This window comes from Notolepis coatsorum, assembly GCF_963971535.1.
Source record: "Notolepis coatsorum genome assembly, chromosome: 3".
Taxonomy (NCBI): domain Eukaryota; kingdom Metazoa; phylum Chordata; class Actinopteri; order Aulopiformes; family Paralepididae; genus Notolepis; species Notolepis coatsorum.
The window spans coordinates 77567237-77585464 of record NC_140167.1 but is presented as its reverse complement, the minus strand read 5'-3'; positions in this window follow the sequence as shown (position 1 = coordinate 77585464).

Sequence of the window (18228 nt, the reverse complement as noted above, 5' to 3'; positions counted from 1 at the left end):
CCAGGGCCTCAGCGACGTCCTAAAAGACGAATTGGCGTCTAAAGAGAAGCCCACTTCCCTTGACAATTTGATTAACTTAGCCAGAGATTATGACACGCGTTTTCGGGAACGCCGCCATGAAAAAGCCAGCGGTGTCAACAGTGTGGCGCTGCAGAGCCGCAGATCCGGAGCACACCGTTAATAGTGTGCCGCTGCAGAGCCGCAGAGCCAACGACTCACAGCCTATGGAATTCGACCGCTCTCGCCTCCCTCTCCGCGAATGCCGTCACAGACTCAGGTCAGGGGCATGTCTGTACTGCGGGCAACTAGGCCACTCCATCGCTTCATGTTCGGTTCGCCCAAACGACGGGGCTCGACAGTGCACAAGCCTTAAATTTGTTCCCAGCTCCGGCCCAAATATGCAATTCAGTGCCACGCTTTACCACAACGGTCAATCACTCCCTCTGTCCGCGCTGGTCGACTCGGGCGCAGACGAAAACCTCATTGACGCTGGGGTAGTGTCCCACTACCACATTGCCACCGATGCCTTGCCAATTCCCCGTGATGCTCAAGGCCTAAACGGGAGGTTGCTCTCGCAAATAACCCGCCACACCACGCCTCTCCGCCTTCAACTCTCTGGGAATCATAGCGAGGAGATCCGTTTTCACGTCACTGAATCCCCCCATAACCCCATCGTGCTAGGCATGCCTTGGCTAAAGCTACACAACCCTGGAGCTGGAGTGCTCACTGCCACGTCTCTCGTCTACGGTCGGCGTGGTTACCACTGGGAGCCGCAGGTTCTCCCGTTCCCAACGAACCTATTGACCTTTCGACTGTTCCTCCAATTTATCACGATCTAGAGGCTGTGTTTAGTAAACAGGCTCTCTCCCTGCCACCTCATCACCAGTACGACTGTGCTATTGATTTGCTCCCGGGAGCCCCGCTCCCCGCTAGTCGCCTGTTTAACCTCTCACGCCCAGAGAGAGAGTCTATGGAGAAATACGTCCACGAGTCCCTGGCCTCGGGCATTATTACCCCCTCCTCCTCTCCTGTCGGCGCGGGGTTCTTTTTTGTGTCCAAAAAGGATGGCTCCCTTCGCCCCTGTATTGACTACCGGGGTCTCAACAACATCACGGTCAAGAACAAGTACCCCCTGCCATTGATTAACTCTGCTTTCGAACCCCTGCAAGGTGCCACCATTTTCTCGAAGTTGGACCTCAGAAATGCCTATCACCTTGTCCGCGTCCGGGAGGGAGACGAATGGAAGACGGCCTTTAAGACCTTGCTCGGACACTTCCAGTACAAGGTAATGCCTTTTGGGTTGACCAACGCTCCTACTGTCTTCCAGGCCCTTGTCAACGACGTTCTCTGTGATGTCCTTAACCGCTCTGTCTTTGTTTATCTGGACGACATTCTGATTTTCTCCCACTCTATGGAAGAGCACATCCAGCATGTCCGCCGGGTCCTCCAACGCCTACTGGAGAACAAGCTGTTCGTCAAGGCGGAGAAGTGTGAGTTCCACGTCTCCTCCATCGGGTTCCTCGGCTACATCATCGAGGGCGGCAAGATCCGGGCGGACCCCGAGAAGATCAAGGCGGTGACCGACTGGCCCCGTCCCACCAACGTCAAGCAGCTCCAACGCTTCCTGGGGTTTGCTAACTTCTACCGGCGTTTCATCAGGGACTACAGCCGGGTCGCTGCACCCCTCACCCAACTCACCTCGCCTTCCGTGCCCTTCGTCTGGTCAGACAGAGTGGACTCCGCCTTCGCCGAGCTGCGCCGGCGCTTCACCTCCGCGCCCATCCTCGTCCAGCCGGACACGTCCCGCCAGTTCGTGGTGGAGGTGGACGCCTCAAGTACCGGAGGTCCTCTCCCAACGCTCCGCTCTCAACCAGAGACTGCATCCCTGCGCCTTCTTCTCTCGCCGTCTGACCCCAGCGGAGGTCAATTACGATATCGGGAACCTGGAGCTCCTGGCAGTCAAACTGGCTCTGGAGGATTGGAGGCACTGGCTGGAGGGATTGGAGATCCCCTTCCTGGTCTGGACTGACGACAAGAACCTCGCCTACGGCCAGACGGCCAAGCGCCTGAACTCCCGCCAGGCACTGTTCTTCGCCAGGTTCAATTTCACCCTGACCTACAGGCCTGGCTCCAAGAACACCAAGCCAGACGCCCTCTCCAGGCAGTTTGTCCCCGAAGAGGGTTCCGCGCACCCGGACACTATCCTCCCCTCCTCCTGCCTGGTGGCGCCGCCACCTGGGAGATCCAGTCCGTCGTCTGGGAGGCCCAGCGCGTCCAGCCTGATCCAGGTAACGGCCCACCTAACTGGTTTTTTGTCCCTGACCTTTCCGCTCCCAGGTGCTCCAGTGGGTCCACGCTTCCCGGTTTGCCTGTCATCCTGGGATCAACCGCACCCTGTCGCTGCTGAAGCGGCACTTCTGGTGGGTCACCATGAGGGAGGACACCCGCGACTTCGTCCTTGCGTGCACCGTCTGTGCTCGTGGGAAGGCTTCCTACCAACCACCTGCCGGGCTACTCCGGCCGCTCCCTGTTCCCGGTCGGCCCTGGTCGCACGTCGCCCTGGACTTCGTCACCGGTCTGCCTCTCTCACACGGTAACAGTCATTCTCACTATTGTGGACCGTTTCTCGAAGGCCGTGCACTTTGTTGCTCTCCCCAAACTCCCCTCTGCTTCAGAAACCGCGGACCTGATGGTGCTCCACGTCTTCCGCATCCACGGGATCCCGGTGGACATAGTCTCTGACAGGGGCCCCCAATTCATCTCACAGGTCTGGAAGGCCTTCTGTCGGGCCCTGGGGGCCACGGTCAGTCTCTCCTCCGGGTTCCACCCGCAGACCAACGGTCAGTCGGAGCGGGCCAACCAGGACCTGGGATCCGCCCTCCGCTGCGTGACGACCCGGGACCCCTCCGGCTTGAGTACGCCCACAACTCACTGTCCTCCGCGGCCACAGGTCAGTCTCCCTTTGAGTCCTCTCTGGGCTACCAACCCCCGCTGTTCCCTGCACAGGAAGAGGAGATCGCCGTTCCTTCGGTGCAGGACCACCTTCGCCGCTGCAGGAGGGTATGGGAGGACACGAGGGCCGCGCTGCTCCGCACCGCTGAGCAGAACCGTCGCTTCGCCGACCGCCACCGGACCCCGGCTCCCGACTACCAGCCAGGTCAGATGGTTTGGCTCTCGTCCCGAGACCTGCCACTCAAGTCTTTATCCCGCAAACTCACCCCCCGTTTTGTTGGTCCCTACAAGATCTTGTCCATTATTAACCCCTCGGTCGTTAAACTCCAGCTCCCCGCCATCATGCGCATTCACCCCTCCTTCCATGTCTCGCAGCTGAAGCCGGTGGTCTCCAGTCCCCTGTCTCCTCCTGCTCCGGAGCCTCCCCCTCCGATGGTCATCGATGACCACCCGGCCTACATTGTCCGCCAGCTGCTGGACGTGCGTCCTCGTGGCCGTGGACATCAGTATCTCATGGACTGGGAGGGCTACGGCCCGGAGGAGCGCAGCTGGGTCTCCCGCGGGATGATCCTGGACCCTGAACTCGTCCGGGACTTCCATCGACGTCACCCGAACAAGCCTGGAGGGCCGCCAGGAGGCGCCCGTTGAGGGGGGGGGGGGTCCTGTCACGATCGGGGCTTGAGCCTGCCAGATGAGGATCAATCAGCACGGCTGCAAGGGATTACCTCATCAAGCAATCAACTGGCAGATCCTGTCATCCGGTGTCGCAGTGTTAAACTGCCTTCCCAGGACTCCGTTCCAGCGTGCCCGTCTGGACCCCTGGTGCTGGACTACGGAGTTCCTGCTCTCACCCCTGACACAACTGGTGTCTACGTTCTCCCGCACTGCACAAGGAGTGCATCTGCTTCAAGACCATCCTCCCGCACTGCACAAGGAGTGCACCTGTTCAAAGAACATTCTCTCGTACTGCACAAGGAGTGCACCTGTGCTACCCCCCAAGAACATTCATCCCCGTCTGTTGTACATTCCTGCATGTGATTCTTGTCTGCTTGGGGGAATCAATTAAAACACCCTAAACCGCTCCATTCTCTCTCCTCCTGTGTTCGCTATTGGGCTCCGCAAGAACCCCTATCCTCACAGATGTTGGATAGTTCAACCCTAAGGATGTTATCAGGTGCCCTGATTCAGAGTCATTTTGACCATGCTACCCCCTTCTGGTATAGTAGTGTACCCCAGGGAATTAAAAATAAATGTCAGACTGCCCAATGTTAAAGTTAGATGTTATATATGATTGCTAGTAACTGTCAAACTATGCATAACTGTTTCCACTAGAGGGCGCTATAGGCAGAGCCGCTAATGCTACCGCCAGGTGGAGGGTATTTAAAGAGATGTCTCCTCCCCCTCTATCTCTTCCCACCTGCCTCTCACGGAGAGGAGAACTCATGTGCTGGTGTGTGCAATTGTAAATAATAAACCACGCCAATTAAAGGCTGAAGGGCGAAACCATGTCTCATGAACATATTATTGTGGCCCCATAGCCAGACTCTGTCAACACCCAAAATAAAATGGTTAGAGTGATGAAGCTTCCTACCCGCACTCACCTGGATGTAGCTATATTTCATCAACTCAACTGGCTCCCAGTGGAAAAGCGGGTGATTCAAATTAAGTTGGGCCTTACCCACAAAATCAGGTTCAATAGGGTCCCCTCATACTTGTCCAACAATTTTACGTGCTTTAGGGACACCCACACATATGCAACTGACATTAAACTGTGCAAATTTAAGAGCTCAATGGGGGAAATACCTCAGTACTCAGCAGCTTGTGAGTGGAATAAACTGCCAGTGTCTATAAAAAGTATGGAGTCAGATACATTTTTGAACAGGCTTTGAAGAAATGGCTTAGTCACACAGGATTGTGCATACTCGTCATCTTGCCCGCCCCCCCCCCCCCCCCCTTTGAGGACCACAATGGAAATAAACCGTATGGTTTTATTGTGTTTCAATCCTCGACGGGACTTTAAATTATATGTGATGCTGTATATTTTGTGTACCAGTATTGTATGTGATTTTAGATTGTCCAATAAATTAAATCAATCAATCAGTCTGTTGCCTAATGTACATGTACAGTGAGAGGCTGTCTATTGGCTGTACCTGTACAGTGAGAGGCTGTCTATTGGCTGTACCTGTACAGTGAGAGGCTGTCTATTGGCTGTACCTGTACAGTGAGAGGCTGTCTATTGGCTGTACCTGTACAGTGAGAGGCTGTCTATTGGCTGTACCTGTACAGTGAGAGGCTGTCTATTGGCTGTACCTGTACAGTGAGAGGCTGTCTATTGGCTGTACCTGTACAGTGAGAGGCTGTCTATTGGCTGTACCTGTACAGTGAGAGGCTGTCTATTGGCTGTACCTGTACAGTGAGAGGCTGTCTATTGGCTGTACCTGTACAGTGAGAGGCTGTCTATTGGCTGTACCTGTACAGTGAGAGGCTGTCTATTGGCTGTACCTGTACAGTGAGAGGCTGTCTATTGGCTGTACCTGTCTGTATGATCTGCACGTGGTCCTGCGTGCCGTTACAGGTCTCATCCTGGCTGAACACCGTCACGTTGTAGGAGCTTCCGCAGCGCAGCTCGCTGAGGTCACAGTGTGTTAGCGTGTTGCTGCAGGTCACCTGGTGCTGACCGTCTGCCGTCACACCAACCACGAGGTAGGAGGTAGCTCCACTGGCACGCTGCCATGTCACTGCCACCTCGTTAGAACCACACCGGAGAGACGCTCGCTGGTTAGTAGGAGCACACGGTACTGTGAGAGAGAGAGAGAGAGAGAGAGAGAGAGAGAGAGAGAGAGAGAGAGAGAGAGAGATCGTTACGATTGGGTATCCAATCTAGTGCATTCCACAGGGAGAAATGGGAAGTAGGGAGAGGATACATGCCTGCAACATGGAAACAACAACATACATTTTGTACGCGCAACATTATGCAAAACCTTTCTAAAAGTATTAATTATTTTATTACTCTACATAAACATTGTATCTATAGCACCTTTAAGTTAAAGTCCACACTGTACATGATAGTCTTGTATTAGTCTGGACATCTAAAGGTGTTCCAGTGGTTTAGGTAGGTCTCTGATGACTGTCTTGATTAGTGTCTCTGATTACTGTCTCTGATTACTGTCTCTGATTACTGTCTTTATTACTGTCTCTGATTACAGTCTCTGATGACTGTCTTGATTAGTGTCTCTGATGACTGTCTTGATTAGTGTCTCTGATTACTGTCTTGATTACTGTATTACTGTCTCTGATTACTGTCTCTGATTACTGTCTTGATTACTGTCTCTGATTACTGTCTTGATTACTGTCTTGATTACTGTCCCTGATTACTGTCTTGATTACTGTCCCTGATTACTGTCTTGATTACTGTCTCTGATTACTACTGTCTTGATTACTGTCTTGATTACTGTCTTGATTACTGTCTTGATTACTGTCTTGATTACTGTCTCTGATTACTGTCTCTGATTACTGTCTTGATTACTGTCTTGATTACTGTCTTGATTACTGTCTTGATTACTGTCTCTGATTACTGTCTCTGATTACTGTCTTGATTACTGTCTTGATTACTGTCTCTGATTACTGTCTTGATTACTGTCCCTGATTACTGTCTCTGATTACTGTCTTGATTACTGTATTGATTACTATATTGATTACTGTATTGATTACAGTCTCTGATTACTGTCTTGATTACTGTCTCTGATTACTGTCTTGATTACTGTCTCTGATTACTGTCTTGATTACTGTCTCTGATTACTGTCTTGATTACTGTCTTGATTACTGTCTTGATTACTGTCTTGATTACTGTCTCTGATTACTGTCTTGATTACTGTCTCTGATTACTGTCTCTGATTACTGTCTCTGATTACTGTCTCTGATTACTGTCTTGATTACTGTCTCTGATTACTGTCTTGATTACTGTCCCTGATTACTGTCTCTGATTACTGTCTTGATTACTGTCTTGATTACTGTCTCTGATTACTGTCTTGATTACTGTCTTGATTACTGTCTCTGATTACTGTCTTGATTACCGTCTTGATTACCGTCTTGATTACTGTCTTGATTACTGTCTTGATTACTGTCTCTGATTACTGTCTCTGATTACTGTCTCTGATTACTGTCTTGATTACTGTCTTGATTACTGTCTCTGATTACTGTCTCTGATTACTGTCTTGATTACTGTCTTGATTACTGTCTCTGATTACTGTCTCTGATTACTGTCGCTGATTACTGTCTTGATCACTGTCTCTGATTACTTCCTCTGATTACGACATCATCACTACATAATTCTCAACAACCAGTAACTAACTAGTCACTAACTAGTAACTGACTTGTAACTGACTAGTAACTGACTTGTAACTGCTAGGTTAAGGAATGACTTGGTAACTGGAACTGACCAAAGAAAACAGGTGGTAGTGAGACAGACAGACAGACAGGAAGACTGACAGACGGGTAGACAGACAGGCAGACAGACAGACAGACAGGAAGACCGACAGACAGACAGACAGACAGACAGGCAGGCAGGCAGGCAGACAGGAAGGCAGGCAGAAAGACAGGCTGACAGACAGACAGAAAGGTAGACATGCAGGTAGACAGACAGGCAGGTAAAAAGACAGGTAGACAGACAAACAGGCAGGTAGACATACATGCAGTCAGACAGGTAGACAAACAGACATGCAGACAGACAGATAGACAGGCAGACAGGCAGGTATACAGACAGGCATGTAGACAGACAGGTATACAGACAGACAGGTAGACAGACAGGCAGGTAGACAGACAGGTAGCTACCAGTCTGCAGGCTGAGGTGGGTCTTGCTGTTGTTACACCGTCCATCCTGTGTCGTCACCGTCAGGTTGTACTGCTGACCGCAGTGCATGCTGGGTAGGCGGCAGCTGGTGCCCACACTGTCACACTGGGTCATGTGACCATCTGGGCCAACAGCGCTCACCAGGTAAGAGGCCACACCCCCTCCTTGGACCCAAGACACCTGACCAACAGCACTGCTGCACTCCATCTCTGCTGCCACCATTTGGGGAACACAGGGAACTGCAACAAGATACAAACAGACAGGTAGAATGAGGTTTTTTATTGTAGAAAAGTTTTTTTTTTTTTTTTTTTTTCACTTTTTCTCCCATTTTCTATATTTTCTCCCATCCCAATTTCGTATCATCCAATTCAACCCTCCCCTGTCACGGACGCTGTTTCTTGCCTCCCACAAGCCGGCTGCAATGTGGACTAAGTCATACATAGCACAAGTCCCCTCCGGTACTTGAGGTAACAGCAGTCGCATCTTTTCACCTGCGCAGCTCGATCTCTCAGTGGCGAGGAGTAACGCGTGGGAGGCTCACGCTGCCCCCGCCACTTCCTGATTCTACTGCGCAGGCGCACCAACCGACCTGTAGGAGTCGCTGTCAACAACGCCCGATCCCCACCCATCAGTTTCCCACCCCCTAATACGGCCAATGTGTATTAGTACGGACGACCAGCTAAACTGAAAGCAAATGTGGAGCGCTGGGCTCGAACTGACGAGCCCAGCGTCTCCAGCATTTCGTGGCGAGCGCCTTGCCCACTACGCCACGTAGCCGCCCCAGAAAAGGTTATTTTTAAGAGTACTAGTATGTTCTATAGCTTTCACATGACAAGAGTACTAATATTATGTTTTAATGAGTCTATAGCTCTCACATGACAAGAGTACTAATATTATGTTTTAATGAGCCTATAGCTCCAACATGAAAAGAGTACTAGTATGTTTTAATGAGTCTATAGCTCCCATATGACAAGATGGTAAATGGTAAATGGCTGCATTTATATAGCACTTTTATCCAAAGTGCTTTACAATTTGTTACTCACATTTTGAATAATAATAATAGATCAAATTTCTATAGCGCCTTTCATAGAACCCAATGTCGCTTCACAATCAAGACAAAAAATAGGGCTAGGGAAGTAGGGGGAAAAAGGGGGACGAGGGCAGGTAAGGGATAATGGACCTAATCTAATCTAAACTAACTGATGGGGAAAGCCTTGGTGAAGAGGTGTGTTTTAAGAGCAGTTTTGAAGGTGTCCAGGGTTGGGGCGTTGCGGATTTCGGGGGGGAGAGAGTTCCAGAGGGTAGGGGACGCCACGCTGAAGGCTCTGTCCCCGAAAGTCCGTAACCTGGTGCGAGGGATGGAAGGACAGACGGTATCGGGGGGCGAGGGCATGGAGGGACTTGTAGGTGAGGAGCAGGAGTTTGAAAGTGATGCAGAACTTGACTGGGAGCCAGTGGAGGTGGATGAGGGTGGGGGTGATGTGCTGCCAGGGCTTGGTGTGAGTGAGAACCCTGGCAGCTGAGTTCTGAACATACTGGAGCCTGTCCAGGGCTTTGCTGGGTACCCCGAACAGGACTCTGTTGCAGTAATCCAACCGGGAGGTGATGAATGAGTGGATCAGGGTCTCAGCCACAGAATCTGAGAGTGAGGGTCGGAGACGGGAGATGTTTTTGAGGTGGTAGAAGGCAGACTTGGTGACGGATTTGATGTGGGAGTGAAATGAAAGTGTGGAGTCAAGGGTGATGCCCAGGTTACGGACTTCGAGAGACGGGGAGATGGAACAGCCGTCAACGTGGAGGAGGAGATCTCCAACCTTCCGGAGCAGTGCCTTGGGGGCCACAACCATGAGCTCTGTCCTTTTGCTGTTCAGTTTGAGTAGTTTGGTTGACATCCAGGTTTTTATGGCGTGGAGGCAGTTGACTAAGGACTGTGGGGGGAGCTGGGAGGATGGTGAGGTGCTGAGATAGGGTATCATCAGCATAACAGTGAAAGTTGAGTCCGTAGTGACGTATGATCTGACCGAGGGGGAGCATGTAAATGGTGAATAGTAGGGGATCCAGCACGGAGCCTTGGGGGACACCGTGGTTGACTGGGGCCGGGGGGAGAGGATGAGCCGCTGATGCTGACAAACAGATCTATTTGTGAGATATGAATGAAACCAAGACAGAGCTGTACCGGTGATGCCAAGGTTGTCGGAGAGGCATTTGAGGAGGACTGAGTGGGATATTGTATCGAACGCCGTGGAGAGGTCGAGAAGGATGAGGAGGCTGATGTGTCCGGAGTCTGCAGCAAGGAGGAGGTCATTAGTGATCTTGATGCGGGTGGTCTCTGTGCTGTGATGTGCTCGGTAGGCTGACTGAAGGGGTTCGTAGAGCTCATGGTTGGACAGATGTTGATGAAGCTGGGTGGCGACTGCCCTCTCCAAGGTTTTACTTAGGAAAGGAAGGTTGGAGATCGGCCGGTAGTTATCCAGCACCTCAGGGTCCAGACTAGGCTTCTTTAGGATGGGAGTGATGGAGGCGGTTTTGAAACAGGAGGGAACTATTCCAGATGACAGAGAGGAGTTGATGATGTCCGTTATGATGGGGCAGAGGGTAGGAAGGCAGGCCTTGACTATCACCGTGGGCATGGGGTCGAGGGAGCAGGTGGAAGCTTTGGCTCTGGTAACCAGCTTCATGACCAGCGGAACATCCACTGGGGAGAAGGAGGAGAGAGAGCACTGGGGATGGAGGGATGCAGCTGGGAGCGTGTAGTCCGGCGTCAGGGGTATGTGAGGAGGGGAGGGGGCGGGCACCGTGAGTTGTTGATGGATGGAAGTCACTTTAGCCTGGAAAAAGTCAAGGAACTTAGAGCAGAGGTCAGGAGCATCAGCAGTGTGAGAGGCAGTGAGAGGGCGGAGGAGACGATTTATAGTAGAGAAAAGCGATCTGGGGTGATTTTGCTGTGAGGTGATGAGGGTGGAGTAGTATGCGGCCCTGGTCTTGGAGAGAGCCTCCTTGTAGGACCTCACATGGTCGACGAAGGCCAAACGGTGGACGGTGAGGCCAGATCGTTTGGAGAGTCGCTCCAGTCGACGACCAGCTCTTTTCATTGAGCAGAGGTCAGAGGTAAACCATGGGGCGGGGCAAGGAAAGGACACATTCCGGCTTCTGAGGGGCGCCAGAGAGTCCATGCTGAGGGAGAGGGCGACATTGTAACGGGCCGCTAAGGTGTCAGGGGAGGTATCTGAGGGAACCGGGGCCATGTGGGTAGTGATGAGGTCAGATAGGGCTGATGCACACACTGACTTGGTGTCCCTGAAAGTGAGGGTGCATGTTGGGCGCTGCCTGGGCAGGGGGATAGGGAAAGTGAAAAGAATGGTGTGATGGTCAGATACCGCAAGGTCTACTCTAGACACTGCAGGTGGGAGGGGGGATTACCGGTGGAGCAGACCAGGTCCAGAGTGTGACCTTTGGAGTGAGTGGGGCCCCCGACATGCTGCGTGATGCTGAGGCAGTCCAGAAGCGACAGGAAATCGGCGGCAAAGTTGCAGTTGGTGGAGTCAACATGAATGTTGAAATCTCAGAGCAGATAGGTAGTCAGGGACTTGGAGCAGAAAAGAGGACAGGAGCTCAGTTAGCTCTGACAGGAAGGTGGTGGAGATTGATTGATTGATTGAAAACTTTATTAACAGATTGCAGAATGGGTACAATACAGTACAGCTCAATACACACAATTGTTAAGGGGATGCAGACCAGAGAAAGACTTTCGTCTTGTTTACATCAGGGTCCCCCAAGGCTTTGGGGGGGGCGGTAAATCAGGGCAAATTGAGGTTGAGGAGATCTGGAGAGAGAGAATGTAATGCACTCGAATGATGTGAGATCAGGAGTGGGGATCTCCTTGACCTGGAAGTCTGTACGATGAATGACAGCCAGCCCGCCGCCGTGGCCCGTGGAGCGTGGTTTCTGGAGGTAGATGTAACCGGGGGGCGTAGCTTGGTTGAGTGTGATGAAATCCAGTTTATTTTGCCATGTTTCAGTCAAACATAAAAACAAAATCCAGTTTTCTTTCAGTGATGATATCATGGATGAGTAGTGCCTTGTTATTGAGGGAGCGAGTATTCAGCAGCATGAAAGTGCCTGTGGAGGAGACAGGCAGAGTGGGATGTGTGCTACTGTCAGAGCAGGCCAGGGGCTTCAGACAGCTGGTGCGCACGTGAGGTGTGTTGTGATGACGTTGACGAACAACACGCAAGCGCGGAGCAGATACTACCACGGGAATAGTGGAATCTGTGCAGATGAGTTTGTAGCGGGATGCTCGATGTATATATAGCGGGGGCGTTGAAGGAGTCCGAGTGATCTGATGGTATCCAGGCAGATTGGCACAGCGGCGTTGAAAAAACTCCGAAGTTGGCGAGAGGAGTATGTGAGCATATCGACCGGAGCAGCTAACCGGCTAACGACCAGCCACACACAACGAATCCAGCCTCGGACAACAGCACACTGCGGTGGAGTAATCAAAACTCACGAACAGTCCAGGTACATGTAGAGCGTTAATCCAGTTGGGGAAAAACAGGTGACGGAAGAAGATGATCCAAACCGAGAACCCAGGAGCAGAGGGAAACGGCTAGCTAGTTTGACAGCGGGGCTATAGATGCAGAGAGGGTGAGTAAACACAAAAAACGGATAAATGAAATTATCACACGGTTATGACAAAGTAAAAAAAAAAATCTGAATCTAACGTTAGCAGCCCAGACACATTTTTTTTTAGCAAGGGAAGGAACGTTAACTCAGTGGAGCGACTGAGAAGCGGCGACATCAAACGCCAGCGTCCTCTCAGCAGCAGTGGTCCTGCTCATCGGGAGCAGTTAGGGGTTAAGTGTCTTGCTCATGGACACGTCGACATGCTGCCCGGGAGGAGCGGGAATCGAACCAGGAACCTCCGGATTACCAGACTACTGCTCTACCTCCCGAGCCACTGTCGCCCCACATACTAGTATAAGAGTACTAGTATGTTTGAATGAGCCTATAGCTCCCACATGACAAGGGTACTAGTATGTTTTAATGAGCCTATAGCTCCCACATGACAAGAGTACTAATATGTTTTAATGAGCCTATAGTTCCCACATGACAAGAGTACTAATATGTTTTAATGAGCCTATAGCTCCCACATGACAAGAGTACTAATATGTTTAAATGAACCTATAAAGCTCCCACATAACAAGAGTACTAGTACGTTTGAATGAGTCTGGCTTCCATGCTTTTAAATCCAAAATGAAACAATTAGAAGCAGATTCCTTAGGATGTCAATGTTTTTAATTGACCTGGTTACGCAACTGACTCCTAGAAATGTCTCTTTTGAAATGTGAGTTCTCTAACCTTGTTTTAAATGTTCATAAAGGTTATATAAATAGAAACCCGTGTCTATTAAAACATTGGGAAGGTTGGATGTTGTACCCGAGTCTACCACCAGGACGGCGCTCTGGGCGCTGTGGCAGGTGTGGTCTGCGGCGCTGACGGTGACAGAGTAAGACGAGCCACACAGCAGGTCGGAGAACTGACACGACGTCTCGTTGCTGTTACAGGACGATGTGTAGCCGCTGCCGTGAGCCACCGCGGTGTACGAGACGGCTCGGTAGCTCGGCTCCCAAGAGGCCCACACAGCACCAGAGTCACAGTCCACATGGGCGTCCAGCTGGGCGGGGACACACGGCACTGAGAAACAGAGATATCATCATCACACAGCACTGAGACACAGAGATATCATCATCACACAGCACTGAGACATAGAGATATCATCATCACACGGCACTGAGACACAGAGATAATATCATTATTATATATTATTATTAGGGATGTCCGATATTATCGGCCTACCGATATTATCGGCCGATGTCGGCATTAAAATGTGATATTGGAAAATATCGGTATCAGTTTTCAAATTTTTTTTATTTATTTTTTTTTATTTACATTTCTATAACCTTTATTTACCCAAGCAAGCAAGTAAGAACAAATTCAGATTTTATTTATTGTCAAAAGTATGCATAATGTTGTGTTAATTCCACAACAAGAGATATGTAATGTTAATTACCTGAAATTATAAAAATGTTTGGGGGGGGGGGGGGGGGGGGGGGGGGGGAAACCCTGCATATATCAGTATCGGTTGATATCGGTCGATATCGGTATCGGTATTAAGAGTTGGACAATATCGGTATCGGTAAAAAAGCCAATATCGAGCATCCCTAATTATTATTATTCGTATGTATATCATCACTTAACCTCTTAAGCCTGAGCCCTATTTTCACAAAATCTGCCTAAAAATACATACGTAAGTAAATGGAAGATTGCTCCACTTATACAAGGTCAATTTGCATGTTCTTGGTATCTAGGGACACCTATGGATCTCAGGGAATGTATTCCCACTGTCAGATGTAGTGTGTCTGTTACTAGGCTTGAGTAAATTGTGATGAACCAAAGGAGAATATACATTAATTTTTTTTATTTCTTTTTAAATCTTTGATGGTGAATAACACCATGCTCAAAATGACCATGACAAATTTTGCTCATGCAGCACCTTCTTGAGAACACGTGTACAAGAAATCTAAGCAAATGAATAAAGGGAAGATGATTAAACAGGAGTTTGAGACAGTACTGAATTCTGCCATCCAGACACATGCAATTTGAAATATGATTATAGAATATAGAATATCAGGCCTATAAATGACCTTAGTATGGCCAAGTCGCACATCTATGGATCGGGCCAAATCTCCCCTTTCCAATGGCAGAGTTCAATCTGGATTTAGTATCACCAGGCGTAATTCACAAACCGTGAATGGAATCTACTGTAAGTACAGTTACTTTTTTATAATGTAAATGTCTGCCATTTTTCATCAGATTGCAATGCCGTTTTTTGCTAGACGTTCACAGAAAGGTAGAGAAACTAACTGTGTTCTGTTTTATGGCAATAACGTTCAGGTTTGTGGGAGATAATCCCGAAAAATAAGAAATAAAAAGGTTAATCCAGAAGTCAGATGATTGACAGGGGCTGGCATAAGCTGGGTACTGTAGTTTTTCAAAATTCGAAAGCCCATCACAAGTTCCTGGGTCTCCTCTCCTCATAGGACTACAAACAAAATGGCGGCGCGCATTTCCTAGCGTCAAATATTCTCCTTTTTCCGACTCAAATTTCACTAATAACACATAAAACCATTGGTAAACAAACATATTGCTGAAAATATACACGTTGACTGCTGTTAATTCATACATTCTGTAGAGATGGATTTATGGCGTGATGTCATTTGCGGTCCAGTACCGGACCGCTCGGCCTTAAGAGGTTAAACATATATACATAGTTACTGTATGTAATGAAATGTATTCACTTCACATGACAGGTCTAAATTATTCATTATATAATCAGTTATGATGTATATATAGGTACTATATGGTGTATGTACAGTACCTGTGTGTAGCTGAGTGACAGCGCTCTCTGACGTGTTGCACTCGTTGCTAACGGCGATGACGGTGATGTTGTAGGTGTAGCTGCACAGCAGGTCAGGCAGGAGGCAGAATGTCTGCTCCGCCTGGCAGGAAGTCACATGACCCTCGGTGCCCCAAGCCAACACACTGTAGTACTCAACCCCAGAGCCACGCCCACTCCACTCAACACGAGCCATGTTACTGGAACAGTCCAGTGAGGTCACTACTAACTCTGGAGCACAGGGGACTGAGAGAGAGAGAGAGAGAGAGAGAGAGACAGACAGACAGACAGAGAAAGGGAGAGAGAGAGAGAGAATAAAAACAAAATAAAAATATGCACGACAATATAACTAAAGCTAGACACACGCTGGCCTAGGAGGAGCCTAACAGGATTCTTCTAAAATCCCGACCGCATATGGTGTGTGCCCAGGCGACGGAAGGCACCATAAAAAATGGTCCAGCTGCCCTAGCTGGTTGAGAACGCTCCCTATTGGAGAGTAATTTGCCAAGGGGGTCTAAAATATGGGCCACACACACGACACTGCCAATCAAACTTCACAGTGTGGGTCAAGCTTAGCGGTCACCACCTAATTATTTGCTCAAACCAGTTTGGCACAAGCCCCCATGTTACGTTGTCATTGACATTCTTTAGGCTCGATGTGGATTGAAATGAAGAATAAACTAAAGTAACGACAGACAAGACCACAAACTACACAGACAGGATCAGCACCAGACTAAAGGGAAGACAGAATACTTATACATGAGGGAATGATGAGACAAGACACACCTGGGTTAATTGTAAGTGGGTACAGCTGAGGGAAGAACGATAGGGACTACAACACCATGACAGAGAACTACAACTAGACATGGCGAATCACATTAGGAGCGCCTGATCAGGGCACAAACATAGACCCACACATAATAGGTATGATTGTAAAAATCTCAGCAAAAAATTAAGGAACCTATCAAACAAAAACACAGAGACCCAGACAACCAGAACACACGTCTTCAATACAGCGAAACATTGAAACATTATAAAAAGACAGTCAGGAAAAACATGTTATAGAAACCAGCTACAGGATATAGAGGAATCCATAAAAACAACTTCTGGGAAAACTGGAACAAACTAAACAAACAACACCATGAGGATCTACCCATCCAAAATGGAGATGTATGGGTAAACCACTTCTCCAATCTCTTCAGCCCAATACAAAAGAACAAACAGCAAAAACACATACAAGATCAACTACAAAGCCTAGAGTCAACCATAAAAGACTACCAGAACCCGATAGACTCCCCAATTACACTACAAGAACTACAGGACAAAACAAAATCACTTAAAACCAAGAAGGCCTGTGGTGCGAATGATATCCTAAATAAAAATGCACAGACTCCAAATTCCAATTGGCTATACTAAAACTCCTTAACATTGTCCTTAGCTCTAGGATCTTCCCCAATTATGGAACCAAGGACTCATAACACTGCTCCACAAAAGTGGAGACAAATTTGACCCCAACAACTACCGTGGTATCTGTCAACAGTAACCTTGGAAAAATCCTCTGTATGATCATCAACCACAGACTCATACATTTCCTCACAAACAATAATGCCCTGAGCAAATCACAGATTGGCTTCCTACCAAATCACCGTACAACAGACAATATTCTCACCCTCAGCACCATAATCGACAAAAAAATAAATAAAAACAAAAGCAAACTATACTCCTGTTTTGTTGACTTCCAAAAAGCATTTGACAAAATTTGGCACGAGGGTCTGCTGTACAAACTATTAGAAAGTGGCATTGGAGGGAAAACCTATGACATCATGAAGTCAATATACACCAACAACACATGTGCTGTGAGGTTTGAGGAAAAACACACAGACTTCTTTCCTCAACGCCGTGGGGTTAGGCAGGGATGCAGTTTGAGTCCAACCCTCTTCAACATATACATCAACGAACTGGAAAAAACATTGGAACAAGCTGCAGCACCTGGCATCCCCCTAGTAAACACAGAAGTCAAATGCCTACTGTTTGCAGATCATCTGGTGCTGCTGTCGCCAACGAAAGAAGGGCTACAGCAGCACCTTGATCTTCTACACAAATTCTCCCAGACCTGGGCACTAGTAAATCTAACCAACACAAACGTTTTTATGATATTCCAAAAAAGACCCAGCCTACAACAAACACAAATTCCTCCTAGACACAATTGCCCTAGAACACACACAAAACTACACCTATCTCGGCCTAAACTTCAGCGCCACAGGGAACTTAAACCAAGCTGTGAAAGACCTGAGAGACAAAGCAAGAAGAGCTTTTTATGCTATCAAAAGGAACATGAAGCTAGACATTCCAATTCAAATCTGCCAAAAAATATTAGACTTCATCATAGAACCCATTTCTTTGTATGGTTGCGAGGTCTGGGGCCCACTTGCAAACCAAGATGTCTAAAAATGGGACAAACACCAAATTGAGACTCTGCATGCAGAATTTTGCAAATTTTCGGACCCAACGGAAAACCCCAAATAATGCATGCAGAGCAGGACTAGGAAGATACCCAGTACCACTAATTATCAAATTCCAAAAGAGAGCATTTAAATTTTAAAATCACCTAAATAAAAGTGACCCAGACACACTCATAACAAAGCCTTCACCTACAGAGAGACCCTAGAGAGATGCCCACTCAACCAGTTGGTTCTGTGACTCTGCTCACAAACACAAGCAGGGCCAACAGACAGAAACCACACTGGAATAAACCAAATAATAAGAAAACAAAAAGAAAACTTCTGAGAGAACGTCGGAACGAGTTTGGCTGCCGCTTCTCAATCAGATTTTTTTTTAATTTAATTTTTAATTTTTTTTAAACGTTACCTCGGAGATCTATCACAGCTGGATTTCCTCATACCAACACCGTCTCTGTCTGGATGAAACTTTGCATGCTGGATTTATGACTGGATTTTCACATACGACTAGG